Source organism: Convolutriloba macropyga, chromosome 1, assembly GCF_964194025.1.
Source record: "Convolutriloba macropyga chromosome 1, txConMacr16.3, whole genome shotgun sequence".
Lineage (NCBI taxonomy): Eukaryota > Metazoa > Xenacoelomorpha > Acoela > Convolutidae > Convolutriloba > Convolutriloba macropyga.
Genome location: NC_134468.1, coordinates 79,156,789 through 79,166,043, shown reverse-complemented (window position 1 = coordinate 79,166,043; position 9,255 = coordinate 79,156,789).

Here is a 9,255-nt window from a genome sequence, read left to right as displayed (position 1 = left end):
GCTCTTGTAATAAACTTCAACATTTGTTTGCAAATTTTACTAAAAATAAACAATTATGTACTGCAGAAAGTTATTAAAAAAGTTAAGGTAAGTTAAGGTAATTTTACCTTAACACAGTTCAGGTAATTTTTTACCTTAACTCAAGTTAAGGTAAAGTTAAGGTAACTTTTACCTTAATTTTACCTTAACAGAGGTTTACCTTAACTGCGTTAAGGTAACGTTACCTGAACTTTTTTTAGTGTGTAACTTTCATAAACAATGCCGTCACTAAACACGTAAATGCCTATTTAAAATTACAGTTGTTCGTAACAAATTCTAATCTTCAGAATATGAATTCGGGTAAACTGCTATTGCAGTGGCGCTAGTGATAAGCTCTCAAATAAGTTGAGTTACATTCACGTACAAGCATGATCTAGTATTCCTATTATTCATCAATTACTACTCTGGAAAGCAGAATAGCGACGAATTAGGAAAAAAATTTCAAAAATTAGTAAAAAAAATGACTAAATTAAGCAAATTTTCTTCGACCAGAACAAATTCAAAGTAAAACCAAGCAGTCACTAACAATTTAAAAACTAATTTCAACCAACGAAAATAAAAACAATTAGGAAAAAAATTTCAATGAAAGTACAGAAAATGCTAGTCACGAAAATATCTAAAGGTCTAAAATAAGATTGATATGACCAAAGAGATCCCAATTTTACCAACACTTGTTACAACGGATTAAAATATCAACCTTGCCCAAAAAAGCTAATTAAAAAATTGAAAAAGCTTCGAAAATGCCGCACGTATTACAAAAAAACGCTACTGGCACAGAAAAATTACTGTTACTTCTTTGGTAACTGGTATGATCAGAAAATCATTCTGTCTTTTCTCTGCTTCTCAATTTGTTTGTCCATTTGACATAGTTTTCGTTTGCGGCATGTACTTTTATCCTCGTTAAAATACACTTCAAAATATCACTAAAAGCAACTCAGACATAATGCCTCTTTGAGGGGAAAATAAAAAAAAAACATAACTCATCTTCAAGTCTTGAAAAAGAGGAAGACCAAAAATAGCCTTTTACTTTACTTTACGTGGTAAAAAAGGTACTCGAGGACGTACCCAAAATTGTTAAGTATTAGCCGATTTTTAAGCAGTTGCAGAACTAATTAACAAGTTTTTTTCACATTTCTTGACACTGTCGATCTTAAATTAATTTTCGTTCTGAATCAATTGTGGTTAATTTTATCGGCTAGATTTAATTCGACGGGATTTAATTCGATATAATATGGGATTATTCTTGCTACCATCTAAAAAATAATTATGCCCTGTTATAGTTTCCAAACGTTTTGCATCAATGATTATTGGGGATACGGTGAGCCATCATTTTTTGTGCTTGCCTTAATTAGACGAGACAACAAAAAGCTCAACCAGAGTGATTGTCCCCACTCATTGGGTGACAACCTTTTCAAAGAAGACTCACTTCTTATGGGGTGAGATAAAAATTCAAAGATAAAGAGTCTGGCTTTTCTCATTCACCTATGATGTTCCATCTCTTGCAATCAGTGGTATTGCCGAATTATGTATTACACTACCATAGATTGATCGAGATAGCCTACTGAAATCTAGGGATAGACCAGTGGGCTGCAAATTCTGTTATTAGTCAGAAAGGTCAAGAATTCAATTGTGCCGATACGAACTTACCAATTTTTGTTGATAAACTCCCCTTTAGTAACCAATAAGAATCAAAATTATAACAAGCTACCATGAACATCATTACTTTTTTCTTCTGTAACCTCATAGACAACATAAGAATCCTTAAACCCAAAAAAGAATATTGTCAACGTGGGACATGTGAATGCCTGCATCCAGCCAAATTACTTCACATAAATTTCAAAGTGATATCAAACAAATGAAAAGGTCACCAAAGCCTATATAATGACTCAATTCAATCACAAAAATACCCAAATTGGTCCCACACTGTGGATGCTAGACGCAAATTGGCTGCACAATGGGATTCTGTCGCACTTCAGCAGATCACTGGCTTAAAATTTAAGTGAAGTTTGAAAATCTATTATTATTTTGAGTTACAGTTCCTTTGACGCTGAATAATGTCTTATCAAAATTTACAAAAGTTACCAAAACTGAAAAACTTGTTATTTCAAATTTTTTTAAAGAATTTACTTTTCCCTCAAAAATGAGTGATTTTTTTGCTTTCATAGAAAGTTACCAAAAACTATAATTAGGCCAACGCATGAAATTTATGAGAAAAATGACTGTTTCCCGGAGAATATAATTAATATCCGAAAATTTTTCAAACTAGAATTTTTTCTGACATCGTTTTGTGTTTAAAAAACAGAAATCTCTTAGCGGCCTCTCTGAGACTAAAATCCAAAATTTTAAGTATTTTTTGAGCAAAAGAACAAATGAAAATTTGATTCTCTTCCAGAATCTGTTCCGTCATTTAATGAGCTTCTGTGGTATTTTCCAGCAACTCAAGAAAAAATTGCGTGCATGTTTGTGGGACTGAATGGGGGGTCCTGAAGAAATTTTCTAAACCATAGGTAATAGTGCTATGCCCTTTGGAAGATGAAATACTGCATTAAAAATCTTTTATTTCCACGATGGATTCGCTCGATCTTAATTACCACACGATAGTAAAACCGATATTATTTACCCGACCTTATCCAAGTGCTAGAATAACTCCCACTATATGCTCACAATGTACTTTCTAACTGCCAAAAACTATGTTTGATATGCTAAGAAAAAAACGATTGAGTACAACGGTTAATTAAGAAACAGATTTAATTGTGATAAATTAAAATTTGGGGTAAGTCCTACGTTGGAAATATGGTGGAGTATTTAATAGTAATAAAGTAAAAAAAATTTAATATTACTGCTCGATTTTGACATTACTATAATTTTTGGATTGATAGAAAATCGGCAGACTTACTTTGCTGCAAAATATTTCGTTTAGCGGAGTAGATGAGTATTTGCTCTTAGAGAATAGAGAGATTGGAGAATTTGAGGAGAAAAGTAAGTGTCTTAATTTGCGCTAGTTGAGTTAAAGAACTGATCTCCTTCAGCAGCAGGCTCAGAGCTCGTACGGGTTTAAGCTTGAGTCAACACGACTGTTGATCACGAGGCTTATGACTAGCTCCGAAGTGGTTCCCAGGTCAGCCGACTAATATTCGTCTTTTAGTCAATTATTCGTTTCAGACTTGCTGTTTTGAAGAATGACCTGGATAGCTTCAGTATCCTTCACTTAGTACGCATATAAATAGCGGCAGTGATTGTACCGCCAGAACCTAGTCAATAGTGTAATAAATAATACACATCAGTTTTGGCTATGGATAATACATTCTGTTGCTCAACACATTTCAAGTAGCGTAGCTAAAAATCCCGTCCGTTTAGGCTAAGCCTAATTATTCACAAAGTTGTCGGGTAAATAATTATTATGATTCCGTAGTATCGGAATACTACAGGACTCATCTTTTTGAACAAAATAGCACAATACACCTTCAATTTTCGCGTTTTTCCCCGGATCTTCTGAGTTCGTTGTTCAATGTATTTACAAAAAAAGTGAACTCAGCGAAAATTAGCCAATGACACTATATGACTCGATTTTAACGTGCTTTTTATGTAACATATGAGCTCTTCTGGAATGAATATTTTCACCCAATTTTGTGTTTAAGTTTTTCCTTTACGGTTCATATCACCTGAATATTTAATATCATTTTGTGCTCTGAAAAATGTCTCCAGGGACTTCCAAAATCTTGTATGCGCAGTTTTATCATTATAAATGACAAATTATATTTTCATTGACCTTAATTTAGCTACACTCGCAGTTTTTATACTCGGTAACGCTTGTGCGCTGACGAATGTTGGGATTTGTGATTCCATGCAAAATTTTCAGCTAATGAGAACTGTTTCTAGGTTTTTTCAGTCCGAAATAAAATTTTCAGGCAGAGGTTTTTCGTAGCTTTGGAGTATTATCAGACCTTTTATCCAACATCTGGCACCCCTAAAATTGGACCCCTTCCAGCTCAATTTCTCATTGTGGAACAAATTTTAGAACTTTGCCTTATCATCACGCAATCCCAAAGAAGATGCCCTATGATCAATCCAAGTGCTAGCTTTTGATTTATGAGCAGAAATTGAGAGTCCGGGCATTGAGCTGTTGATAACTCGTATCTCCGCTTTGACATCTGGTCAAACCGTCCAAACTGTGGCCTAGGAGCCAAACTAGGGCCATTGAATAGACGGTTAGTTCATTTTTGCCCTGTAATTAGTTGGTGAAACTGTGGCAAATGTTCAAGCTATTTCCAAGACCTTTTTCTATGATTATAGACACTATTCCAATAAAATTTGAAAAATCTTAAAGTACTATAGTGTAATACCTCCTCTAATAGTATTCAATTTGTGTTTCAAGTATTCCCGATAGTAACTTAAAAACTTTTCGGGGGAGCTCAGGAGTATTAAGGTGTTAGCTTAGTTGGTTTCTTCTCTAAGTTTCTAATACTATCGTAACCAGCCGTTGAAGTTGAATTGAAGAGGAGTTCAGCTACATCTGCTTTTCATACCAGGTGACCTCCCGGAACTTCGAGTTAACGTATCTCAGCGCTGAATCATGCTATTTCAATTCTGTGATTTTACTCTGAGCAGTACTACGTTCATGCCATTTTTTATACTGATCATAGTAATAGTTCAGAACAAAAAAGATTCTTCGCAAAAATTCAGAACATTTTAGCCCCTTTTGATATATAAATTACGTAAAATTGCCACTTAAAAATTAAACATCCACAGTAAATTAACCGATTACTGCCCCTAACCGCTCACTGCCCAGAATCGCAATCAATACATAATTCTCGTATTACTTGTTTTTTGCAACTTCAAAAAATCAAAATTTCACCACAGTTTCAAAATGTATTAGCAAAGAGAAAATTATTATTAAAAACTTCTGAAAATTTTTGTTAGTGTTAGATTTATGTCAGAAGTTCATCCAAAAGTGTGAAAAAAAAATGCTCAGAAGCTACTAAAATTTTGTAAGAAATGCGGTGCAAAACTTTTAAAGAAGTCATTTTCGTTGTATCGTTGTTAATATGGTCATTTTAAAGGTCAGTCTTGTCTATTTGGCTAGTACGCTTTAGGCTTAAATTTGAAATAATTGAACAATTTTTTGGGACCCAGACAAATTTTTAAGGATACAAAAACTTACGCAAAATTTCAAAAACACAAAACCTTTGAGTTTTTCAACAGTTTCATCTTTTTCAAGCTCTTTAACTTAAGGGTGCAACCAGTCTTTCTTAAAAAGCTTATAAATACGGCACTGAAAAGATGTTAGTAATAGAGAAGCTTTTTGAAAAACTGTTCTCGGATTTTTAGCTCTTTTTTTCTGATTTTGATTTGTTTTTCCGAGTTCGATCAGTTTCTGCCCTCTATTTGGCTCGTATATAAACCAAAAATTTCCTGTGGCCTACATAAATGCCAATTTTTAGTTATTCGATGATATTCGTGCCTTTATACCTAACTAAAGAAAAAAATGATTTCAAATTAGAATGTAAAAATTTTTGATTCCTTTTGGTTTTTATAAATGCAACTATTTAACGTGTTTTGTTTTAGTGAAAACTTAAGAGTAGCCTTTCTTGCGGGGGGACACAAATACTTCATAGTAACACAAAAACGTTTCTGAGGACAATAACGGTAAGAATTCTAAAGGACTATACTTATAAATTACTTTTAAGGAGAAAAACACCTCTTGGTTTTTGCTTTTGCTTCTGTGTGTACTGAAAAGCTCAATAATGTTTTTTCACCTATTTTCATCATTACTATTGGTTTCCGTCACCTTAAAAAAACCATTGTACCTAAAATACACATTTTTCGTTGATAATTTTCGTTGAGTTTTCAAAGTTCCGTGCAATTTTTGGATTGAATTTTAGGACTCGTCCCGCTATGTTTTTCAAGAAGCTCTCGCAAAATTTTAAAACTATTTGTAGCTTCTGAAACGGCATTAACAGGTAAAATTTGACAATAATAATATGACAATAAAAGATTTCAACAGGCTTTAATAGCATTAATTGTTTAATGTGCTGTAGCTGCTGGATGATATAAATTCAAGTACAAAAAAGTTAACCACAAAACAAAGGAATTTTTTTTCATTGTTGTTGCCATTTTTTTTGTATGACAAAAATTCTGATATGTTTTTTAAAACTATATTTTAGGTGTTGATAATCACTAAATTTAATGTGCTGATAAACAAAAAATCCAAGGTGAAAAGGTCAGTGACCTTTTTTGGGCTTCCCTTAGAAACGGTCCTCGATCAACATTGCCTGAGCTGAAATTTGTCCTGTGAAGGCTATGAAAAATTTCATACTTGTTTACTGGTGTATCTGTTATTGTAAAGCAATTTTAATTTCAAAATTTGCAGTAATTGTTTCTTGTTCTTTTTTTTCAAGTCTGCTTGTAGAGGAATTGCAGGATTTTTTTAAGCACCAAAATAGTTTTGAAGTTTTAGATTAGGTTACTGGACATTTTAATCCGTACATGTGCTACTGGCTAACAATGATTGACAGCGAATTAGTTTAGAAGTTCCAGAAATCAGTAATTTTGGCACATTTTCAATGAAGTTTGCCGCGTTAGTTCGATTAACCGCACATTGGCTTCAATGGCTTATGCAAAATATAATTTTTCCTCTTTTATACAAGTTTAACAATTTTTTCGTTTTTGCTTCTGTTTGTTCCTCGTATTTAAAAAAAGAATTTCGGTTAACCTTGAAAATTGTTATTTATTTCAATTTAGCAACGAACAATTTGTTTTAATGACATAAATATGAAAGATTTGAGGGGACAGAGAAAGCCCTCTAGTGTTCAATTATAGGTTAGTGCACAGTTGCAATTGGCAATTGAATGATTCTGCAATATTTCAATATCACTAATTTTTGCAATTTTTTGAAAAACAAATTTGATTTTTTTTTTCAAAATTTGTGAACTTTATTATCATTTTCCTAAATTATCGATCTCTATAGGCCGATGCATCATTTTATCAAAGTTTTTCTGGAGGTGCATGCATTTTGTAAACAATTTTTGTTTAGTTCTAACTCGTGAAATTTTTGCCTCTTTGGTTTGTAATAATCGTATAGTCAGCTTTTCAAAAAACAGATTGTGTACTTTTTCATTCAATTCTTTTATTCGTTGACTTGTATTTTAGGACTTATATTGCTATGTTTCTTTGTAAGACATTTTTACAAATTTTTTCATGACTGAAGTTTCAAAACTGGATAACCAGGTAATGCCATGCGGTCGTTGAGATTCATAGAAGCCCCTAGCCAGTTTTATTAATCCATCAAGCGCTTAGAATGTTAAAACTGCTGATAAAGACCCAATAAAAGGATAAAACACAGTTTTTCAGAGTTTTTTGGGCCCAAAAAATTGGGTTTTTTAAAGTTTTTAAGGGTGTTTTTTTTCTAGTTTTTTGTTTGATCAGTTCTAAGTTGAGTTTGATTATGACCAGTCTCTGAGGTACACGTTTTTGTGCTGCAAACACAAACACGTAAAATTTTACTAATCCATCCCATTTTTCTGACATTTTTGGCCATGACTTGAGATTTTCAGCTTCAAGCGCCAGTGAACTTTCTAGGATCTGATAATAGATAACTGCGTATATTATAATTGCAACAGAATGGAGTTCAACATCTAGATTTTCAGCGATTATTTGAAAATTTTTTTGGCAAACTTTTAAAAACTTTTTTTATATTATTTTTTAGTTTTTCCACATCCAGGGATCAGAGAAACACCTCTAGTGTTTATTAATAGGTTACTGCATAGTTGCTATGGGCAATTGAATGAGTATGCAACATTTTAGTATCACTAGGTTTTGCAGTTTATTGTTATGTTTGAATTTATTATTTCCAATTTTCTGAAATCTATTATCATTTTCAGTGACATGGTTTTGACATGGATATCATTTCTTAAAAGAATTAACGTGGTTCTGAAGATGCTAAAATTATGAGTTTTACCAAACTTTCAAAAATACTTGCAATTGTTCTCAATTTTGAAAATTTTCTGAGTTTATCAATCTGTAGGAGCCAATGATTTTTTTTACTTGTTGCAGATTGGTTACCGGACGGACTGGAGAGATAAAAACAAATGATTTTAAACATGTTAATGCTGTAAAAAAGAAATTTTAAATAATTTTTGCAATCTTTAGTGGTCAATGAAACCCTTCCAAGGTTTAGTGGGTATAATTATTTGGATCAATTTTGGCTCGCAGTTTGAAAACTTTAGCTATTATTGAATGTTTTTTTTTAGATTTTTTCCTTTTTTTAGTTTCTCAAGTGTAAAGACTGTTCAATTTTCTTTGGCGGGCATTCTGTTTTTTGTCAGCTAGTCAGATATATTAGTTCTAAATTATTGATTCAATTCTTTGTATTTTTTTAGGACTGGTCTTGCTACGTATTTCCCATTTTTCGAGAGATGTTATCACATGAATTTCCATGAATTTGAGTTTTTGTAACTGAATAAATATGTAAAGATTGCGTATGTTCAAGCTGAAAAGATCTATTTGTGCTTTTTGTCAGCCTAGAAAGAAGAAATTTTTTCTTGTTTCAGTAAATTGTTTTTATTTTGTGCTAAATTGGATATCCTGAAGCTCGGTAACTGTTTATTGGCTTAATAAGCTATAATAATCTCTTTTTTATGCTGATGTGTTTGAGTTCTTTTTGTTGTGTATGCCAACTTCATTAACAGGTTCAAAGCACATTTTCTCCATTAATGCTAAAGTCATTGCTTCGACGATCCAGAATTCAATAGTTACAGAATTTTCATTATTTTCGCATTTTGATGCTAATTTTGGAGTTTTAAAACTTTTTTCGGGTTTTATTTAATTATATTGACCAATGAAACATTTTTCGGGTTTGGATGAAAGAATTGTTTTTGAACGTAAAATATATTGAATAATTTTAATTTTTAATGTTTAGTTTTTTGTTTATTTTTGGTTTTCTCAACTGCAATTCGTTCTGAAAACTGCCAGTTTATCAGCAGCATAAGCATCTCCAGTTACTCTCACGACACAAAATTTGTACTGAGAACGGCAACAATGAAGATATTAAGATATTTTGTTAAACACCTACCTTGACAAAAACTTACTTTTGTTGTGGTTTTTGGTCCTGTATTTTTTTGTGTCGACAAAAAAATCTTTGAAGTGCCAATTTGTTTTTTTTTTCGATTTTTTGGTTAACAAAAATCGGTTCTCGATACTTTAACAATGCCTTTTTTT